The sequence below is a fragment of the Acinonyx jubatus genome, chromosome E4, assembly GCF_027475565.1.
Source record: "Acinonyx jubatus isolate Ajub_Pintada_27869175 chromosome E4, VMU_Ajub_asm_v1.0, whole genome shotgun sequence".
Classification (NCBI taxonomy): Eukaryota; Metazoa; Chordata; class Mammalia; order Carnivora; family Felidae; genus Acinonyx; species Acinonyx jubatus.
In genome coordinates this window covers 5,685,205-5,707,765 of record NC_069395.1, presented here as the reverse complement: position 1 = coordinate 5,707,765, position 22,561 = coordinate 5,685,205, and positions in this window count along the sequence as shown.

Here is a 22,561-nt window from a genome sequence, read left to right as displayed (position 1 = left end):
AAAAGAATACTCCTCAAAAAGGAGTGAACTAGTGATACAACATGGACCTCAAAATAATTATGCCGAGTGAAAGCCCAACCAAAAAAGAGGGTTATAGGAGTCCATTTGTGTAAAATTCTAGAAAATGAAAACTATAATGACAGAAGCAGATCAGAGGTTGCTTGGGAAATGGGAGGATAGCAGGTGATAAGGATTAAAAGGGGGCCCAGAGGTGCCTAGGTGGCTCAGTTGATTAAGTTTCGGACTCTTGATTTCAGCTCAGGTCATGATCTCGCAGTTCATGGGTTCAGCCCTGCATCAGGCCCTGCACTGTTCAGCCCTGCATCAGGCCCTGCACTCTCTCTCCCTCTCTCTGCCCCTACCTCTCTCTCTCTCTCAAATGTATTTTGTGTATTTTTATTACTTTTTTAATGTGTATGTATTTCTTTCAATTTTATTTTTAGGTTTATTTATTTATTTTGAGAGAGGGAGAGGGAGCACATGAGCAGAGGAGGGGCAGAGAGAGGGGGAAAGAGAGAATCCCAAGCAGGCTCTGTACTGTCAGCACAGAGCCCGATATGAGATCATGACCTGAGCTGAAATCAAGAGTCCAAAGCTTAACTGATTGAGCCACGCATGAGCTCCAAAATAAATAAACTTTAAATACATAAATAAAAAGGGGCCCACAGAAATTTGAAGGGGGTGATGAATATGCTCATTGTCTTAACTGTAGCAGATCTATATTGTGATTTTCATTGGCCATAGGCACCTGGACGTTTGTAGGCCACTTCCTTCATAAAAACTATTTTTTAAATATTAAAAACCTTTTGGGGTGCCTGGGTGGCTCAGTGGGTTGAGCATCTGACTTGATTTCGGCTCAGGTCCTGAGCTCCGTGCTGAGTATGGGGCCTGCTTAAGATACTCTCTCTGTCTCTCTGTTTCTCTCTCTCTCTCTCTGCCTCTTTCACCTGCTCATGCGGTCTCATTCTCTCTCTCTAAAATAAACAAAACAAAAACAAGGGGCACCTGGGTGGCTCAGTTGGTTGAGCATCCAACTTCAGCTCAGGTCATGATCTCACGGTTCCTGAGTTCCAGCCCCGCATCGGGCTTTGTGCTGACAGCTCGGAGCCTGGAGCCTGCTTCAGAGTCTGTGTCTCCCCCTCTCTCTGTCCCTCCAATGCTCATGCTCTCTCTCTCTCTCTCTCTCTCTGTCTCTCAATAATAAATAAACTTAAAAAAACAGTTTGTATGAAACAAAAATATATATTCACAACATTAATTAGTTCTTGGGCGGACCTCAGGTACAGTGTTAATCTCAATTCATTGCCCTCTGTCCACATGGATGGGTACAAAACTCTTTATTTTTGTCTTAATCTTCTTTCCTTTATCCCTATTCCTTACTCCCACCCCCTCTAATGTGTTTGATATGTATCTTGGATTTGTATGTATCCTTGTAAAGTGTGCAGTTGATAGGTGTGTAACACTCAGCACTGTAACTTTAGGGTCTACCCACGTGGTTGTATGCACATTTAGTCCTTTGTTTCTAACTACTGTAAATAATTTTATAGTGAGCACTCACCCATTTTACTTCCCCTTCCCCCATGATGGATACCAGGCTGTCACGTACTCCTTGCCAGGACAAACAGTGCCATCATACATTCTTTATTAAATAAATATGTATAGAGTGCCTAAGTGCCAGGTACTGTTCTAACCCCTGGGGATTCGGTAATGACAACGAGAGACAAAAACAAATCCCTGCCTGCATGGAGTTTATGGTCCAGTGGGTGAGACAGACAATAACAAGATCAAATATATAGTATGCTCAGTGATAACAAATACTAAGAGGAAATAAAGAGGGCAGCAGAATAGGAAGTGTCAGCGATATGTGTGTGTGTGGGGGGGGGAGCATGGGAAGCTTTAGACAGCACGGCCAAGGAAGGGGTCCTGAGAATGTGACTTTTGAGTTAAAACCTACAAGAAGTGAGGAAACTAGCCCTGTAGCTATCTGGGTGCCCAGCTTCCAGCAAGCGCAGCAGCAAGTGCAAAGGTCCTGTGGCAGGCACTACTGTGTTCCGGAGATAGCAAAAAGACCCCTGTGACTGGATCAGCGTGAGCTAGGGGGCAGTAGAATTCCCTGTGAGAAATATTAAGAAATTTGGCTTTTGCTTTGCAAGCTTGGGAAATGCGTGTCCCTGCAATGCACAATAGGGCAGAGAATGGATATACGGCCATTGCGGCTGTACATGGCGAAACAGCAGCCAAACAGCAGCACGGAAGGAATAACTACAGCTCCCTCAGTGGCCCTGCTTTCTTCTCTATCCTGAGCCCAAAGTGGTCGACTGCTCTTCTTCACCCTTGTTCCAGACCAACTAACCTAGCATTCCTAGGTTACCCATTCCGCTAGCTGCTTTCTGAGTAGACGCCAGAAACCTGGGCCAGTCGGGGAGAAGGGCAAATTCCTCAGCGCTTTGTGCACCTTGAAATGAGTCCCTCCCTGTTGGTCAGAATATTTCAGGGCTTTATGGAGAGCACAAAGAATTAGTAGGGTGATAGGCCCGTGCTACCCAGACTGGTCAGCATCTTCCGAAGTCTGATCCTTGGTGGAATGCAGAAGGGAAATTCGGGGGGCAGGGACACAGACCTTCTTTGCGGGAGCAAACAAGTCCCCTCTCTGCCGTCAGGCAGAACCCAGGCTGCTGTCGCCCCAGGTCCGAGGAAAAGTGTGATGAGCCTTCTGCGGAGTTTCAGGATAGAATCTGCGAGGCTTGCTTAGAAATAAGGGAATGGCTGGGTCGCGTGTGTTTTGGGCCTGAAATGGGTAGACTGCAGGTCAGCATAGACAGTTAGTTAGGCTCTGACAGGACACCCGGGGGGCCAGCAATAAAGAAGTCGTGGCCAGCTGTGGGAAGGTCTGAGGCCAGTCCGGGAAACACTCCCCAGGAAGCCGGATCAAACCAGGCAGGCCCAAGATGGCGGATGCCAAGACAGGAAACCCCTGACCAAATTACGAAGCAAAAGTGCAAAACCCTGTTTCCCACCTCAGGCAACAAATATTCCATTCCCTAGTTAACAACAGTCAAAAAAAAAAAAAAAAAAAAAAAAAAAAAGATAATGAAACAACTGATGTGGGGAACAAAGGCAGAAAGAAATGCAGATAAATTAAATTTCCTTATAAAGGCTGGCAAAGTAGGTCATTCCTCCAGGAACTCCAAACCGTCTTAATGTTAATGTTTTACTAGAGGGAAAAACCACCTTAGCTGGACCCTCGCTGGGCCTCTTTAGCATATGAAAGTCCTTTCACGATCTCGCGGTCCGTGAGTTCGAGCCCCGCGTCGTCGGGCTCTGGGCTAATGGCTCAGAGCCTGGAGCCTGTTTCCGATTCTGTGTCTCCCTCTCTCTCTGCCCCTCCCCCATTCATGCTCTGTCTCTCTCTGTCCCAAAAATAAATAAACGTTGAAAAAAAAATTAAAAAAAAAAAAAAAGCATATGAAAGTCCTTTTGGAAACTTCCCTTGCCTTTCCCTCCTCCAACCCCCAAGGATAGAATCAACTGCTCGTTACAATCCCAGGGCAACTCTTTCTGCCCACAGGTCCTGGTCTTGTGCTTTAATATACCACTTTTTTTGCACTGAAGACATCTCAAGAATTCTTTCTTGGCCATTGACTCCAAACCCCAACGTCTTCCACAACACAACCACCAAAGGTACGCAGCTCTCTCTCTCTTGAGCTTGGCCTCTCTCCTATCTCAAGAGTGTACTTTTCACTTTAATAAACTTTCCAGCTTGTGTCACCCATCCGCTGTGCTGCGTGCATGTCCTTGACTTCATTTTCATGATGAACCAAGAACCTTCTGTCGTTGCCTAAATGGGGTGTCTGTCCGGTTGGATGGGGGCCCCCACATGTGGGGTAATGATGGGCCGAAGCTGGTGGCATGAGAGGTGAAAGATTTCACCTGAGGCAGAACAAAGGAGATTTTTATTGAATCCACCACAGGGGAGTGGTGGACAGGACAACGGAGGAGACTCTGTCTGCAAAGAGAGTGGGAGGGGGGCTTCTTTTAAGCAGGGAAAGCGAGGGGCACCTGGGTGGCTCAGTTGGGTTGAGCATCTGACTCTTTTTTTTTTAATTTTTAAAAAACATTTATTTTTTGAGAGACAGAGTATGAGTGGTAGAGGGGCAGAAAGAGAGGGAGACACAGACTCCGAGGCAGGCTCCAGGCTCCGAGCTGTCAGCACAGAGCCCGACGTGGGGCTCGAACTCACAAACCGTGAGATCATGACCTGAGCCGAAGTCGGACGCCCAACCGACTGAGCCACCCAGGCGCCCCCAAAAAGTTTTTTTAATGTTGAAAAAAAAAATAAGGGGGGGACGTAAGGAGGTATGGCGACTTTCTTAATTTTCCCTTTTTTGGTAACAGTGCCTAGTTGTAAATAGTCCGTCCATTGGTTAGTTACAGCCTATGAATACTTTGAGGGGGTTATTTTGAAGTGGGTTGCCTGATGGGCCTGTTTGTATTCAGCTAAGTGCTAACTGTGGGCCCTTTCCATATTCCATTGCTCTAGCCTGTCTGCCTGAACGTGGCCTCCCGGGCAACAAGCATCACCACTACCTATTTGGTGAGGCCCCAGGGAACCCCCACTGATGCAAAAGCAGCCTTGGCTTTCAAAGAGGCCACGCTACACAGGCCAGTCGTTCTACTCAAGTTTTGGTGCTTCAGGTAAGAGCCGCACACACTGCTGGGGGGATGGGCTCCACGTGGCTGAGTCAGGAGTCTCAGGCATCACCATCCTGCCCAACTCCAGTGAGAAGACTAAACAAACCTTTTCCCTTTGTTTAGGAACAGCCGGTGCATGGCAGAGGCCGGAAATGCATCTATAATTCCCATAGCTGGGACTCCTGCCTAAGTTGTCAAAAAGCTGAAAGCACGTTAAAGCCCAACCATAGAATCTTGCATAGCGCCTCACTTTTGGACTCATTCAGGGGCTCCAAGTTATGTTAATTGGAAGACTGGGGTACAGAGCCATGTGTGTAATATGTGGTGTTTGGGGAAGGAAAAATGGAGGACATATATGTAAGTGATGTGGAGAACAAGGCAAAAGAAACTAGAGATAAAATTAAATTTCCTTATACTTAAAGCCCATTGACAAATACTTGAGACAGGGAGAGTATAACATTCTTCGAGGAACTCCCCGTCTTTATGTTAATGGCTTGCTAAAGGGAAAAATCTTAGCTTGACCCTAGTCAGGCCTCCAGATTCCTGTAAATCTTCTCTAAGGTCGGAAAATCCTTTTGGAAACTTCATCTGGTCTTTACCCACCCCACCCCCAACTCCAAAGTATAAAAATCAATTGCCTTCACAATCCCGGGGCAGCTCTCTCTGCTCAGGGGTCCTGTCCCCCTGTTATAATAGAACCATAATAGACATTTTATTATGCCAATGTCTCAAGAATTCCTTCTGGGCTGTTGGCTCCTGAGCCCTCCTTCAAACCACATCATATGCATAGAGAAATATACACATGCGTAGATTATCTGTGCGGTACCTACAAGACCCTGGTAACTGGTTGCTTCTGGGAAAGGGAATGGGGAACTGAGGGCAGAGGTGGAAAGATTTACTTTTCCTTGCATGTACTTTAATGTTTGAACTTATTATTTTTTTAAAGCCATTTGTTTTTTAAAAAACTGGTTTGTCAAACCACATACACGAGCAGATACACAACTACCAGAGTGGCCCTGTAAGAGACACCAGGGGGGCGTTCACCACGCAGTACCTGAAAAATACAGCTGAAAAAGAGGAGTCCGTGGAGTATTGAGTTTCAGATACCTACTGGACTCCTTGTTGAATGGCTTTAAGGTAGCATATAGTGAGTGAGAGGTAGAGTCCCAAGTATAATAGCTGATGCCTCAGGGCTCCATTTAAAAACAAAACGAAAACAAAAACCATTTTCCCCTTCGCACCAGGGAAGCCTATCCTATTTTTTCCTTTGTGAAAACGGAGGCCAAGTTTTCTCTTAAGTGGTTCCGCACTCCCATGAACTTATTTTTATCACGTTAACATAGTATCTACCAAATGACAAACGTTCGTAAAAGAAAGGTCAGTGCAACCCGAATTGCGAGTACGGTAAAAAGACGGGCGGCATCATGTCAAATGAGCCAGGAAGAGGAAGAGCCAGCAAGAGTCAGGCAGAGGCGAGATTGTGAGTACCTTTTCATTACAAAGACAAACGGGGCCACATTAACGCTTATTTCCCCAAAACTTATTCGTCACGTGGTGATTTCGCCTTCCTACTTCTGGGGGCGTCCGAGTTGCGCCTAATCCCTGACCCCTCTCCCCCAGGCTCAGGGCGGGTGCCCGCAGTGCGCCAGCCACACCCACGTGCCCAGGGACACGGAAGTGTCTTCTCCGGGACATCGACCCTGCACATCGGCCAACCTCGCCAGCCTCATCAAACATCCCGGGAATCCAAATCCCAGATGAGACGCTTGAGGTCCGAGAAAAGGTGAGCCAGCGTTCCCCGGGAGCCCGAGAACGCCCAACGACCGCGCGCACCGAGGTCTCCGCCCGCACGCCCCGCCCCCTGTCACGCCCGGCCCCGCCTCCTGCCCGCGGATGTCCCACCTCCCTAGCCTCCGGTCACGTCCGGCCCCGCCTCCCGCTGGCTGACGTCATCGCTCCCCCAGTCCTCGTGTCACGTCCGGCTTCGCCCGCCTGTCTTCCGCGAAAGTCCCGGCTTCCGGGTCCGTGGTCACGTCCAGCCCCGCCTCCCGCCCGCGGTCACGCCCGCGGACGCCCCCGCCCCCGCTCGTGTGTCCGCCCCGTCGGTCGGGAGGCTTCCCGCCTGCGAGGCTGAGTCACTACCAGAGGGTGGGGAAGGGCTGGTGTCGTTTCCTGGCAGTGCCGGTAACACGCCGCGGAAGGGAATCGGAACAGAGCCGGGGTGTCGCGGGTGGGGTCATCCAAATCCGCCGCCCTTGTACCCAAGGCCAACACAGCTGAGGGCAGTCCCAGGGACCTGAGGTTGCCTCCTTTTCTCTGCTACCATGGTAGTTCCACACTCACCTAGGTGCCACCTTGAGTGGCATTAGGGAGTGTTCTAATGATCTGCTGTGTAACAAACCCACTACAGGGTCAAGAGTTTGGAAGGAGTAGAAACAGCATTTGTCTGGTCCAAAATCTCTGGGACTCCATCTGGGAAGACGGAGGCTTAGAGGTGACTTGCCAGGTCGGTGCTGGAATCATCCGGAGTCACTCCTCCATTGTGCTGGCTGTGGGCTAGGATCTCAGCAGGAACACCTACAGGCTGCCTCCCCATAGGGTCTCCCAGCTTCCACACATCAGGGTGTCTGGATGCCAAGAGAGAGGCTCCCGAGAGAACCCAGCAGAGGAGATCATCTTTTTTTAAAACTTAGTATCACTTCCTAGCGATAGGCACCCCCAAATTCAAGAGGAGACTTGAATATAGACTCCAGCCCTCAATGGGAGGAGTGTCCGCATCACATTTAAGAACAGCACGTATTGTGGAATATCTTGTTACAGTCTTCATGAAAGATTTAAAGGAATGACGAGAGATCATTTTACCAAGAACGACTGAGTTAACCTCCACACACACTGTTTTGGTTCTTTCTACATAACCACTTCAGAGTTTAGTGGCTTGAAATAATTCACCATTTCTCGTGGTTCTTTTGTTTGGCTGGGGCTTAGGCTGGGCTGTTCTGATGGGAGTTTGGCTTGAGCTGGAACGATCAAAATAGCCATTGGCCTCTCTCCACGATGGCCTTGATCTCTGGCAAGGTGACTGGACATGGAACTGACTTCCGAGAAGAAACGTTCCAACCAAAAGAGACAGAAGCTGCAGGTCTGTTAAGGCTTGCACCCCAGAAGCTACATGTTAGTGCTTCCATCCGGTTCTATTGGTCAGAACAGGTCAGAGGGCTAACCCCCATGCAAAGGGAGAGGAAGTAGACTCCATCCGTTGAAGGGTAATTGTCTAGGTCCCATTGCAAAAGAGCTTTTGGGAGGGGAGATATTGATGTGGTCATCGTTGGGAACACAGTCACCACTACTGTGCAAAACAAGAAAAAACAGAGATATTTCATTGGGCGTTAAATTTTCCCCTATTTCTCCCCATCTTGTGGGACAGAGGCTTATGAAAAAGATCAGTTGTAAATATGCCACTTTTTCTCCCCTGCATATTTGAGTATAAAGAGTAAATGGGGGGGGGGGTGCCTGGGTGGCTCGTTGGTTAAGCGTTCGACTTCAGCTCATGTCATGATCTCACGGTCTGTGAATTCGAGCCCTGCATCGGGTTCTGTGCTGACAGCTCAGAACCTGGAGCCTGCTTCAGATTCTGTGTGTCCCTCTCTCCCTCTGCCCCTCCCCCACTTGCACTCTTTGTCTCTGTCTCTCTCAAAAATAAACATTTAAAAAAAATTTTTTTAAGTAAATTGTGAGCCACTACATATGTCAAAATACTATTATGCATTAGAAAGAGTCTTGGTCTTAAGAAATCAAACTGGATAACAAATTTGGATCAGGATGGGAAATAGATTAATTTTGGTTTTGATGCTAAAGCTTTTATACCTGCATCTATCCATCATTTCAGTACTTGCCGTGACTTAACAAACACCTTAAGGTGGACCAAAAGATCAGGTGAGACTTTGAAGCCTCATTCACTTGTTCTTCATTTCCTTTGCTCTCATCCTGGTTCAGTCTTCCACCATCCCTCACTTAAACTACCGCAGACCCTCCTAATGAGTGTCTGCACCCACAGCTGTCCTCTTCCAACCCATTCTCCATTGATGCATCTTTAAGATACATATTTAAACACTGAATCCTAAGAATATGCCTTTACTACAAAAAGAAATTTAAATAACTTTCTTGTTAGGGATTTTGCTGTAGTATTTTCAGATCCTTAACACTGGAAGGGAACGTACAGACCAACTCTTTCATTTCAGGGATGAGGCAAGTTAATCTCACAGAAGTTAAATAAGTTGCTTAGAAGTGTACCGCTCAGTAATTGGCCTAAGATGGAACATGAGTTCCTAATGTAGTGATCTTTTTACTCACCCCATTACCTTTCAAGTAATGAGGGAATGCATGTTAATAACATCATATTTTTATAACCCTTATTGACACTTTTCAAGCCTTTATTTTTAAAAAAAAATTTTTTTTAGAGAGAGACAGAGCATGAGAGGGGGAGGGGCAGAGAGAGTGGGGAGACACATAATGGGGAGCAGGCTCTAGGCTCTGAGCCATCAGCACAGAGCCCAATGTGCTGCTCAAACCCACAGACCGCGAAATCATGATCTGAGCCAAAGTCGGTCGCTTAACCGACTGAGCTACCCAGGCATCCCTCAAGCCTTTACTTTTTTTAAATCTCATTTTATCTTTATAGTGACCCTGTGAAGTCAGCAGGGTGGTGCTATTATTCTCAGTTGGTAAAACTAACACAAGGAGATACTGAGAGGCGTGGTGAGTTGTCTGAGGCTGTAACTAGCTGGTAATAGATTTGGGTCTAAGAATACAAGTCTTCAGGATATTCTTTCATGGCTTTTACATTTTTTCCTTTAAAAAAATACATATATAATTTTTTACAAAAGTAACATGTGCTTATTGTAACCAGTCAACACAGAAATGAATGACAAAACTTTCTTAAGAATAACAAAAACAGAGAAGCCACAAAGGAAAAGACATATTTAACTACCTTAAAAAAAAATTAAGCCAGGGGTCCCTGGGTGGCTCAATCAGTTAAGTGTCTGGCTTTGGCCCAGGTCATGATCTCAGGGTTCGTGGGTTCAAGCATATCATAAATAGAATTTAAAAACCCAAACAAACAAAAAACCATTAAAAACATGCTCTGAGAAATAACCCAACACATATGAGTAATAAAGAGTATCTCTAATACACATAGGGTACCAACAACTTGATAAGAAAAAGGAACAAAACAGGTCGCCTGGGTGGCTCAGTCAGTTAAGCGTCTCTTGATTTCGGCATCAGGTAGGTCATGATCTCACAGTTTGTGAGTTCGAGCCCCATGTTGGGATTCCCTGTTTGGGATTCTCTCTCCCCCCCTCTCTCTCTGTCCCTCCCTACACCCCTTGCAGGACTGCTATCATGCTCTCTCACACTCTCTCTCTCAAAATAAACATTAAAAAAAAAGGAACAAAAGAAAAATGAGCAAAGGATGGGAATAGGCAAACCATCAAAAAAGAACTCCGTGTAGCCAATAAACAATATGAAAAGGTGCTAGTAGTCAAGAAACCAGAAATCAAAAGAATACTGATAATGTCATTTTTCTCTCATCAGATTGATAAAAAGAGTGATAATATTCAGAAACTGAAAGGATGGAAGAAAAAGGCACTTTTGTATCTTGCTGGTGGGAACCTAAATTACAAAAGTAAATCTGGCAACATATACTAAACATAGACACAACATATTCACAGTTGTCCAGATCCTCCACTTCTAAGAATCCAGCTTACTGAAATAAAACCGTAAGTACATAAGGTCAAGTGTACAAAGATGTTTGTGAAAACACTAGTAGCAAGAAAGTGGAAATATCTTAAATGCCCATCAACAGGGCAACGACTGAATAAATTACACTATGTCTCCACTACAGAATATTAGACAGCTATTTTTTTAATGTTTGTTTATTTTTGAGAGAGAGTGTGTACGCAAGTGGGGGAGGGGCAGAGAGAGAGGGGGCCAGAGAGGGAGGGGGCCAGAGGATCTGAAGCAGGCTCTGTGCTGACAGCAGAGAGCCCAACGCAGGGCTGGAACTCACAAGCCATGAGATCATGACCTGAGCCAAAACCAAGAGTCGGATGCTTAACCCTGAGCCACCTGGTGCCTGACGGCTATTTTTTTTTTTAAGTTTATTTATTTATTTTGAGAGAGAGAGTGAGAGAGAGAGAGAGAACAAGTCGAGGAGGAACAGAGAGAGGGAGAGAGAGAGAATCTCAAGAAGGGTCCGCACAGTCAGCACAGAGCCAGATGCGGGGCTCAAACTCACGAACCGGGAGATCATGACCCGAGGTAAAACCAAGAGTAGGACGATTAACCAACTGAGCCATCCAGGTACCCCTAGACAGCTATTTAAAAGGATGTGACAAATCTATACATACTCATGTGGCTCTGTCTTACTGAGCAGCTGTGGTTCCATTCAACTATTGAGCGTCTGAACCTACTTCCTACGTTTGGGGGACTACCACCCACCTCTGCCTTAGAAGATACCGTTTTCTTCCCACCACAAAAGACTAGATGTTCGTTCTTGTAGCTCCACTGTAGCTGGAAAACCTGCAGGTTAGAAGCAGGGGTCCCACATCTTGAACTGGAAACAGGGCAGGGAGAGCAGCATGGAAGGAATGCGTGAATGCATCCTGGTGAGGGTTAATGACAACAGGGGCAACTTCGTCCCGTTTCTAGAGGGGATAGTGACTCTAATAGCAGGCACCCAATGTCCAGAACCCAGGACTGACTGCACGATTTGCAGGGCCCAGTGCAAGATGAGAATGCGGGGCCCCTTGTTAAACAATTATTAGGAATTTCAAGATGGAAACAGCAGAGTATTCAACCAAGTGCATGGCCTTTCCAAGTGCAGGGCCACAGGCGATCGCACAGGTCATGTGTCCACGGAGCCAGCCGAGAGAGTACCAGTGAGTCACACGTGCAAGATGCGGTGGTTGTGCCCAGTGGTAGTGGCAGTTCAGGGTAGCCATTTTGCAGGACAATTGGGAATAACCTAAAATCTAATAATCCAAAATCTAATGCTCCTACTTTCCAGAAATTGTACGAACTACACAATGGCCTTTAATAAGCTACTTTTCTGCTGAATTAGCCAGATTTAGTTTGTGTTTCTTTCTTTCTTTCTTTCTTTTTAGATGTTTGTTTATTTATTTTGAGAGAGAGCAAGAGACCAGTGGGGGAGAGGCAGAGAGAGAGAGAGAGAGAGAGAGAGAGAGAGAATCCCAAGCAGGCTCCACGCTCAGCACAGAGCCCATTGTGGAGCTTGATCTCCGAACCATGAGATCATGACCTGAGCTCAAATAGAGTCAGACGCTTAACCGACTGAGCCACTCAAGCACCCCAGTTTGTGTTTCTTTCATTAAAAAAAAATTTTTTTAACCTTTATTTATTTTTGAGACAGAGAGAGACAGAGCATGAACGGGGGAGGGTCAGAGAGAGAGAGAGACACAGAATCTGAAACAGGCTCCAGGCTCTGAGCTGTGAGCACAGAGCCCGACGCGGGGCTCGAACTCATGGACCAGGAGATCACGACCTGAACTGAAGTCGGACGCTTAACTGACTGAGCCATACAGGCACCCCATTTGTGTTTCTTTCAACTAAGGACTCCGTTATCTCAACGATATGTTAAATGAAGAAGGCAAGTTGCCGAGTAATGTATACAGTACAAGAAGACATAACAATTTGAAAGAATACATAACAAGCACTTCAGATTATTTAGTGCCAACCTGAAACCGTAAAACTCCCAAAAGAAAACTTCAGGTGGTAAACTCCTTACCATCAACCTTGGCGATAACTTCTTGGACCTGATTCCAAAACCAAACACAACAAAAGTAAAAAATAAGCAAGGTGGAAATACAGCGGACTAAAAAGCTTCATCCTTGCAAAGGAAATCATCAACAAAATGAAAAGGCAACCTAGTAAAGGGGAGAAAATATTTGCAAATCATACATCTGATAAGGGGTTAATATCCAAAATATGTAAAGAACTCATTCAACCCAATAGCAAAAAATCCAGACATTCCAATTAAAAAATGGGCAGAGGATCTAAGAATAGACATTGTTTTCCAAAGAAGACATCCAGATGGCCCACAGGTACCTGAAAAGATGCTCAGCATCACTCATCATCAGAGAAATGCAAATCAAAATCACAATAAGGTACCACGCCACACCTGTTAGAATGGCTGTCCTCAAGAAGACCAGAGATAACAAGTACTACTGAGGATATGGGGACAAGGAAACCCCCCTGCACTACTAGTGGGAATGTAAGTTGATGCAGCCACTGTGGAAAACGGTATGGAGGTTCCTCAAAAAATTAAAAATAGAACTGCCGTATCATCCAGCAATTTGCTTCTGGGTATCCAAAGAAAACAAAAACACTTAATTTGAAAAGATATATGGGCCTTCATGTTGATTGCAGTATTACTCAATAGCCAAGACATGAAAACAACCTAAGTCCCCATCGATGGATGAATGGATAAAGGTGAGTGTGTGTGTGTGTGTGTGTGTGTGTGTGTGTGTGTGTGTGTGTGATGGAATATTACTCAGCCATTAAAACAAATTAAATCTTGGGGCGCCTGGGTGGCTCAGTTGGTTGAGCGTCCGACCTAGGCTCAGGTCATGATCTCATGGTTAGTGAGTTCCAGCCCCACGCCAGGCTCTGTGCTGACAGCTCAGAGCCTGGAGCCTGCTTCAGATTCTGTGTCTCCCTCTCTCTCTGCCCGCCCCCCACTCATGCTCTGTCTCTCTCTGTCTCAAAAATAAACATTAAAAAATTAAAAATAAATAAAAAGAATTAAATCTTGCCATTGTGACAACATGGATGGACATTGAGGGCATTATGCTAAGTGAAATGAGTCAGATAGAGAAAGGCAGACATCATATGATATCACTTATATGTGGAATCTAAAAAAACAAAAATAATAAACTAAGCTCATAGATACAGAGAAGTGATTGGTGGTTGCCAGAGGTGAGGGTTAGGGATGGGCAAAAAAGGTTAGGGAGATCAAAAAGTACAAACTTATCATCATAAAATAAATAAGTTCTCGGGATGTGATGTACAGTATAGTGAGTAGAGTTAATAATACTGTATTGTAATATTTAAAAGTTGCTGAGAGAATAAACCTTAAAATCCTTATCACAAGAAAAAAAAATTTCTCGGGCACCTGGGTGGCTCAGTCGGTTAAGCATCTGACTTTGGCTCAGGTCACGATCTCACGGTTTGTGGGTTCAAGCCCCGTGTCGGTCTCTGAGCTGACAGCTCGGAGCCTGGAACCTGCTTTGGATTCTGTGTCTCCCTCTCTCTCAAAAGCAGTGTTGCTTATTACACTGTTTAACGGATGCAAAGTTTTGCAAAATTGCAGCCGGGAGAGTTCATTAAGATGCTTCGTGAAAAAGAAGCCCAGTGGTCAAATAGGTTGAAGTGACGCTGCATAGTATAACCCTGTCCCACCCTTGAAGTGTCCGTGTGCCTTTAAGCATCTGAGAAGCCTGTTTCCCTTCAGTAGCCCAATCAGATTCAAGGAGGGCTAGAGCGTCCAGATTTCAGAGTCTGGACTTTCAGGGCCGGGCCAGTCCAGGAACGTGACAGCTGGTTCTGCGTCTTCCTAGCTGTGCTGCTGTGGACAAAGTATTTAACCTTCCTATGCTTCCGTTTTCTCCTATGTAAAATGTACTAATGCTATTCTCTTTCTCTTGCGGGATCATTGAGCACGGCAGTCGGGAAAGAATTCTTGAGACACCTTACTGCGCAACTTAGTTTATTTCAGTACGTAGCACGGGGACAGGAGCCGTGGGCTGAAAGAGCCACGCTTTGGCTGTCTGAAGCTGGTGGTCATACGCTCAAGCGGGAGGCGACAGACATGCAGAAGTATTGGATCATAAACATTTCTCCGAATTTCTACTCCTAAAACCACTTTCGCAAGATGTCTGTGGTGCTTATCATTCAACTCGAGGTTAACAATCGGTGAGAGGCACGGGCAGTCATGAGACCCTTGAAGAACGCAGCACCCGGCACTCACTTGATCCTTATCGGGACGACGCAGGCTGTGGGTCAGTCTTCTGGGCTAAAGGTGAACATTTTTCTGCTTCTCTCCCTCACCAATTTTGCACGGGGTTGTTGGAAAAGTAAGTTAAAACACTGGCATTTTGTAATTGCTCAAAAACTGAGGATTGATAATGAGGAAAGTAGTCTGATCTAGAGTTTTTAGGAAATGACTGACTCTGTGCCCGGTTCGTTGACAAATAAAAAGGAAAGGGTAACATTTGGGAGTGGTTTGAGGCCAGATGTTTCAGACAAGGGGCCTGAATGATGACTGTGTGATCTATGCACGTGGAAGGAAGGATACGGAGGCTCCGGAGAGAAGGGCTCCTGCTGGTGCTGGGTAAACTGAGGCGAGAGAGCCTCTGCCAGCATCGGGCCCTGGTACCCTCCTTCGGTACCCCTGGCAGCCTGCAGTGAAGCTCACAGTACTCACCGCTTGTTTTTCTTCGATTTTTTTATTGTGCTAAAATACACATAACATCAAACTTACCATATTAACCGCTTAAGAAAAATGTTTAGTGTTTCTTTATTTTGAGAGGGGCAGAGAGAGAGGGAGACAGAGGATGTAAAGCGGGTTCTGCGAAGACAGCAGAGAGCCCTAAGAGGGGCTCAAACTCACAAACCGTGAGATCATGACCTGAGCCTAAGTCAGATGCTTAACTGACTGAGCCACCCAGGCTCCCCCCATCTTAATGTTTAAAAAAAAAAATTTTTTTAAAACAGTTATTCATTTTTGAGAGACAGAGAGCAAGTGGGGGTGGGACAGAGAGAGAGGGAGACACAGAATCCAGAGCAGGCTCCAGGCTATGAGTTGTCAGTGCAGAGCCTGACGCGGGGCTTGGACCCACGAACCACGAGACCATGACCTGAGCCGAAGTCGGGACACTTAACCGACTGAGCCACCCCTTAACCCTTTTAAGTGTATAGTTCAAAAGCATTAAGTACGTTCATATTGCTGCATATCGGTCACGTCTTTCCATCTCCAGAAGTCCTGTCGTCTGGCAACACTGACCCTCCGGACCCATTAAACACCACCGTCCATCCCCCTCCTCCCAGTAGAATGGCCACCACCATTCTACCTCCTGTGTCCACGATTTTGACTAAGTTCCTCATATAAATGCAATCATCCACTATTTGTCTTTTTGTGTCTGGCTTATTTCACTTAGCATAATGTCCTCAAGGTTCATCCATGTTGTGACATGTGCCAGAGTTTCCTGCCTTTTCAAGGCAGAACAACACTCCTTCGTATAGGGTTCCTAATACTTTTTGTTATATTAAAAACTACCATCTTAAAGAGAATTATGATCTGGGGGCTGTCCTTTAGCGACATGCTCAGGGAAAGAAATACCCTTTCTCCATCAGCTATCTTCCTTGTCAATGGACTCCTAGAGAAATATGTTGCATTTTGCACCCCAGAAGCATTGCCACAGCTAGTTAGTCCAATTTTTTTCCCTCCAGAATTTCAGTGCCTGGAAGCTCACCTTTTTTTTCTTAAAATGTTTAAGTTTATTTATTTATTCTGAGAGAGAAATGGAGAGAATGAGCGGGAGAGGGGCGAGGAGAGAGGGAGAAAGAGAACTCCAAGCAGGCTCCCCACTGTCAGTGAAGAGCCCGATGAGGGGCTTGAACTCACCAACAGCGACATCATGAACTGAACCAAAGCCAAGAGTTGGACACTCAACCAAGGAGCCACCCAGGAGCCCCTGGAAAGTCACCTTTTAAAGAGAAGAAGTGGGAGGCGCCTGAGTGGCTCGGGCCGCTGAGCATCTGGCTCTTGACTTTGGCTCAGGTCCTGCTCCCAGGCCACCCACGTCAGGCTCCGTGCTGAGCCTGGAGCCTGCTTAAGAGGCTCGCTCTCCCTCCGGCCTTCTCCGCTGCTCACGTGCTGCGTGCTCTCTGTCTCTCATAAAAATAAAAATAAAAATGAAGAGAAGTGCAGGCAGGACAAAGAGAGGTGCAGGAATGGACAGAAATAATTATTCCAGGGTGGCTCCCTGGACGGCATTCTCCAGCTAGCTATGCGAAAGAGCAAAAGAGCCGAATTGAAGAGCTAGGTTTTGTAGGACCAGCAGTCGAACTTAGGAAACCAGACTGTCTTCCTTTCTTCTAGTATTGCGGTTGAGAAGTGCAAAGGGGACTGGAGATACACGCACTGACGTGGCAGCCCCCAACGTTCCTCACCAAGGGGAGGGCCACAGTGTGACGGAATGTGGAAGCCTGCGTGCCTAAGTCTTAGAGACCAGAGTAGACGCGGGGCGCCTGGGTGGCTCAGTTCGCTAAGCGCCCCACTTCTGCCCCGGCCCCACGCGGAGCTCGCGATGACCGCATGGAACCTGCGTGGGATTCTCTCTCCCTCGCTCTCTGCCCCTCCCCCCACCCGTGAACCTTCTCTCCAAAGAAATAAATTAAAAAAAAAAAAAAAAGAAGGGAAGACGAAGAAGTTCCACGTAAAGGCTTCCCTGCTGAGGGAGTTTCCAGCCGGGTAGTTTCCTGTAGGTGAGGTCAGATGAGAGCTAGGGTAGCCAGGACGCAAGGGCCCTCCCATCCCCCTCCCCAGCCCTCCTCCCTCCCGCCAGGGGCCACTTTCAGGGTGGGCCAGGCTCTGCCCTCCCTGCCAGGAACCGGAGAGGCCGTACCACGGCCTTTCCCCCCATCAGTCTCTGGGAAGGCAAAGCGTTCACGCCTCTGATCATCGCGTCACTGGGGCTCTGGGGGAGTCCGGAGGGACGGCGGGGACGTCGGGAATTCATCCCCATGACGCCTAACCTGGCTCCTGAGAATCCCTACCCGCGCCGTCCACTTCTCCCCAGAAAAGCTATTGCCCCAGAGCACAGTGACGTCAGCATGTTAATCACCTCCTTCTGGCCCGAGGCGGTGGGAAACCTCCACCCACCGGAAGCTCAAGTTCCTCCCCACCCCAAGTCATCAAGGCTCTTAGAGCCTCTCCAGTTAGTTCCTCGTCCCCCCGCCCCGACCCCTACTTCCTTCTAAAACTTGACTCAGCCCCTGACTCTTTGCTCAGTACCCTGCACCACGTCCTCCCGCTGGACAGTCTGCTACCGACGTAATTTACAGACGGGGAGGCAGGGGAAAGTGGGCAGATTTCTTCCTTTGTGGCGCGGGGTGGCCGGGACTAGTTGTAAAACCAGCCTCCACTAGGGGGAGACTTCGCCTCACGAAAGACAAGGTGGAACTTTGTACCCAGGGGAAGCAGAGGTGTTAACTCGTCTATACAGCTTTTGTACTGTAGACACCTCTCTTTAAAAAAAAAAAAAACAACCTCTTTTGTTAATGCAACTCATTTTTTTTTTAATTTTAGGAGTTGCTTTCGCTTTTAAACTAATTTTATAATTATGTAATTACATGGTTCCAAACTCTGCAAAAGAAGGCATAGTCAAAGTTTATCTTCTGTCCCTGTCTTTTCCACCTTATTTCTTCTCTCTCCCCGGTCATCACTCCTTAATTATACCGTTTATTTTCCATCATTTTTATGTTAGAAATACTATTCACATGTCCGACACCTTGCTTTATTCACTTAGAAGTATTTCTTGATGATCATTCCATAGTAGCCTCTGCCTCCCTACTTTTTTTAAAAAAAATTTTAATGTTTATTTTTGAGAGAGAGTGACAGAGAGAGAGAGAGAGGGAGAGACAGCGCGAGTGGGGGAGGGGAAGAGAGGGAGGGAGACACAGAATCCAAAGCAGGCTCCAGGCTCTGAGCCCTCAGCACAGAGACCCCACACAGGCCCAAACTGCCAGATCATGACCTGTGCCAAAGTTGGAGGCTCAACTGAGTGAGCCGATGAGGCGCACCTCATTGCTTTTTTTTTTTTTTTCTTAAGTAAGCTCTACACTCAAGGTGGGGCTTGAACTCAAGACCCCAAGATCAAGAGTTGCATGATCTACCAACGGAGCCAGCCCCTCTTTGCTTTTTTACAGTTGCATAGTACGGTAGTTTAGGTTGTTTCCAGCTGTTACAAATAATGCTGTGTTTAATAGTGCCCACTTCTTTTCATATTTTTTGCTGGAGTATCGTTGGGACAGATTTCTCGAAGTGGCATTGCTTAATAAAAAGGTATTGCTGGCTGTGGTCAGCCGGCCAGACATCGCCCAACTCCCTGTGATGGAGGTTGTACCGGTTTGCATTTCCACACCCACCGTATCAGAGAGCCTGTTTTTCTCACAGCCTGGCCGGCAGAGCGTGCTATCTACATTTTGGATTTTGGACTTATGCCAATCTCACGGGTGAGATACGATATCTCCATGTAGTTTTAATGTGCATTTTTTACAGTTGTAAACAATGTTGAACATTTTCATATGGTTCACAGCAATTTCTTTCTTTCTCTGTGAGATGTCTGATTGTATCTCTAGCTCGGTTTTCTCTTAGGTTATCAGGGTCTTTCTCTTCTGGTTTTCTTCTCTTTTTACCAGAGATGTTAACTCTTTGTCTATAATTTATACTATTTTTCTCAGTTGACTTTTCACTTTGCTTTTTGTTGTTATTATGTATTAAAATCTGTCCTTCTGCATCTGTGGAGATAATCATATGTTTTGGTTCACTTTGGATCAATTAATAGGATAGATATTAGATTTCCTAATTTGATTGTCCACTTAAAAAAAAATTTTTTTTTAATGTTTATTTTTGAGACAATGCAAGAGACAGAGTGCAAGCGGCCGAGGGGCAGACAGAGGGAGACACAGAATCCGAAGCAGGCTCCAGACTCTGAGCTGTCAGCCCAGAGCCCGACGTGGGGCTCGTACTCACAAACCGCGAGATCATGACCTGAGCCGAAGTCAGCCGCTTAACCAACTGAGCCACTCAGGTGCCCCTGATTGTCCATTCTTGCATTCATGGAGTTATCCATTTGGTCATGATAAATATATGTGGATAGATAGATAGATAGATAGATAGATAAATATTTTTTTAATGTGCTGTTGGATTCTGTTTGCAACGTTTTATATAAGATTTTCGGGGTTTTGTTGTTGTTTTATTCTTATTTGAGAGAGAGAGAGAGTGCAAGCGGGGGAGAGGGACAGAGGGTGAGAGAATCTTAAGCAGACTCTGCATAAACACAGAGCCGGATGCGGCATGGGGCTCGATCCCACGACCCTGAGATCATGACCTGAGTGGAAACCAAGAGTTAGAAGCTCAACCCACTGAGACACCCAGGCGCCCCTATATACGATTTTTGCATCTGGGCGCCTGCTGGCTCAGTCAGAAGAGCGTGAGACTCTTGATCTTGGGGTCGTGAGTTAAAGCCCCATGTTGGGTGTAGAGACTACTTAAACAAAACTTTAAAAAAAGATTTTTGCATCATTATTAATAAGTGAAATGACCTATACTGTTCTTTTTTGTTATAGTCTTTGTCACGGTTCCAAAATTCAGGTTTGGGAATTCATAACTCATTTCATAACATCAATTTGGGAGTTTTCCTTCTTTTATCATTCTCTAGAATAGTTTAAGAAGGTTTTATTTTTTTATAGTTTGATAGAATCCCCTAGTGAAACTGTCTGAACCGGTTTTGTTTTGTAGGAACTCCAGCTAGTAATTTTTTTTTTTTTTTAACGTTAAATAGTCTGTTTAGACTTTCTGTCCCCACAGGGGTCAATTTTGTTAAATTGGATTTTTCTACAAAATTGTTCACTTAATGTAGATTTTCAGGGGTGCCTGGCTGGCTCAGTCAGTGGAGCGTGTGACTCTTGATCTCAGGGTCATGAGTTCAAGCCCCACGTTGAGTGTAGAGATTACTTTTAAAAATAAAACCTTGGGGCACCTGGGTGGCTCAGTTGGTAAAACATCTGACTTTGGCTGAGGTCATGATCTCATGATCTCATGGTCTGTGGGAGTCTGTGGGTTCGAGCCCTGCATCGGACTCTGTGCTGACAGCTCAGAGCCTGGGGCCTGCTTCAGATTCGGTCTCCCTCTCTCTGCCCCTTCCCCGCTCATGCTCTGTCTGTCTCTCAAAAATGAATAAAATTTTTTTTAATTTTAAATAAAATTTTTATTTTAAAAATTTTATAAAGTATTAAAATATTGAAATTAAATTTTGAAATATTAAAAAAATATTTTCAAATATATTTACAGAGGATATTTTTAAAATTTCCGCTTCTATGTCTCATCATTTCTAATTTCATGTATATGTGCTGTCTCACCTTTTTCTTGAGTAGTTTAGCTCAGAAGTTAATTTTATTGTTCCCAAGAAACTGCGTTTATTAGTGTTACTTTCCGTTGCTGTTGCTTTTGAGCCCATTAATCTCTGCCTTTCTTTTTACTTATTTCTTCCTTCTGCTGTCATTGGTTTACTTTTTTTTCTAGTTTCTTGAGTTGTAATGTTTATTCATTCCTTTTTACTTTGATCCATATAGGTATTTAATGTCATAAATATTTCTCTGATAGCTGTTTTAACTATTTCCGAGAGATTCTGGTTTTCATTATTACTATTTTCAAAAAAACTCTACAATTTGTGTTGCATTTTCCCTTTGACCCAGGAGTGGTTTCACAGCATGTTTTTACATTTCCTGTTAGAAGAGCCTTTTGGGTTTTTTGTTGTTGATACCTTGTTATATTACACTGTGGCCAGAGACTACGATTTTATTTTTTTTTCCCCTTTGAAATTCACTGAGATTTTCTTGATGTGAATGTGCTACATTCTTGTGGATTTTGTGAATGCCTGAGAATGCATTTGGGGAAAAAGTGTATCCTGTATTATCAAGGTTCAGAGTTTCATGTACATTAAATCTTACTTATTATGTTATTTAGGTTTTCTACACCCTTACTAATTTCGTGCTCGCTGCATCTGAGAAGATTTGTTAAAATCTCCAATTATTGGTATGCCTATGTTTCTCCCTGTGTTACATCTAATTCTTTCTCCTTTTTTAAAATTGTGGTAGAACTTTCTCTCTTAAAACAGTTTAGTCAGAACTCTCTTTTCCTGGATAATTACAACTGTAATCCCTGCTTATGTTTAAAAAAAAAAATTCTGGCCTGTTTTTGTTTTTGTCATTTATTTGTAGCCTTCCTGATTTTCCTCATCTCAGATGTGTTTCGTTTACACGGCATACTGTTGGATTTTGTTTCGTTACTCGACGTGAAAATCATTTTCCTTTGATGGGCATGGTGGACTTGTTAATATATTTATTAACGTGATCAATATGTCTGACTTCAGATCTGCCTTACTATGTTATATTCGTTATATATTTTAGTTTTATGCCACGTGATCTCTTTCACTTGTTTCCTCCTCTCCCTCCTCCCCCCACCCACCTTTTTTTTTTAACATACTTTCTGGCATTTAGGAAGAGTTTATATTTTTGTTCTAATGGTCACCTTGATCCTAAAACTTTTATATAATACGTAAGTTCTCTCTCTTTTTGGCTATTGTCTGTGTGAGAATATAGAAGAAATGGATATATTGGTCTCGGCCCCTCCCATCCCTGTTCCCAGCACAGGGCTCCTAAAACCCTTGTAATTTCTTAAGTGATAAGGGCACTAAGAACATCTTTTGTGCCAATAGGTGGTCTCTGACCTTAGTTCCGGACACAGGGCTCCTAAATCCCTTGGAATTTCCTGGGGAGTAGGAGTGTCTTTTGTTCTAATGAGGCGACTCTGGGTGGGCTCTTGGGTGAGGGGCTGGTCACCAGAAAGACAAGAGCCAAGATTAGAAGCCTCGAATTTTCAGGCCCACCCCCATTTCCCAGAGAGGGAGGAAGGGCTGGAAGTGGAGTTAATGATTGATCATGTTTACGCGATGAAGCTTCCATCAAGATCCCAACAGTACATGGTTTGGAGGGCTCTCCAGCTTGGCGA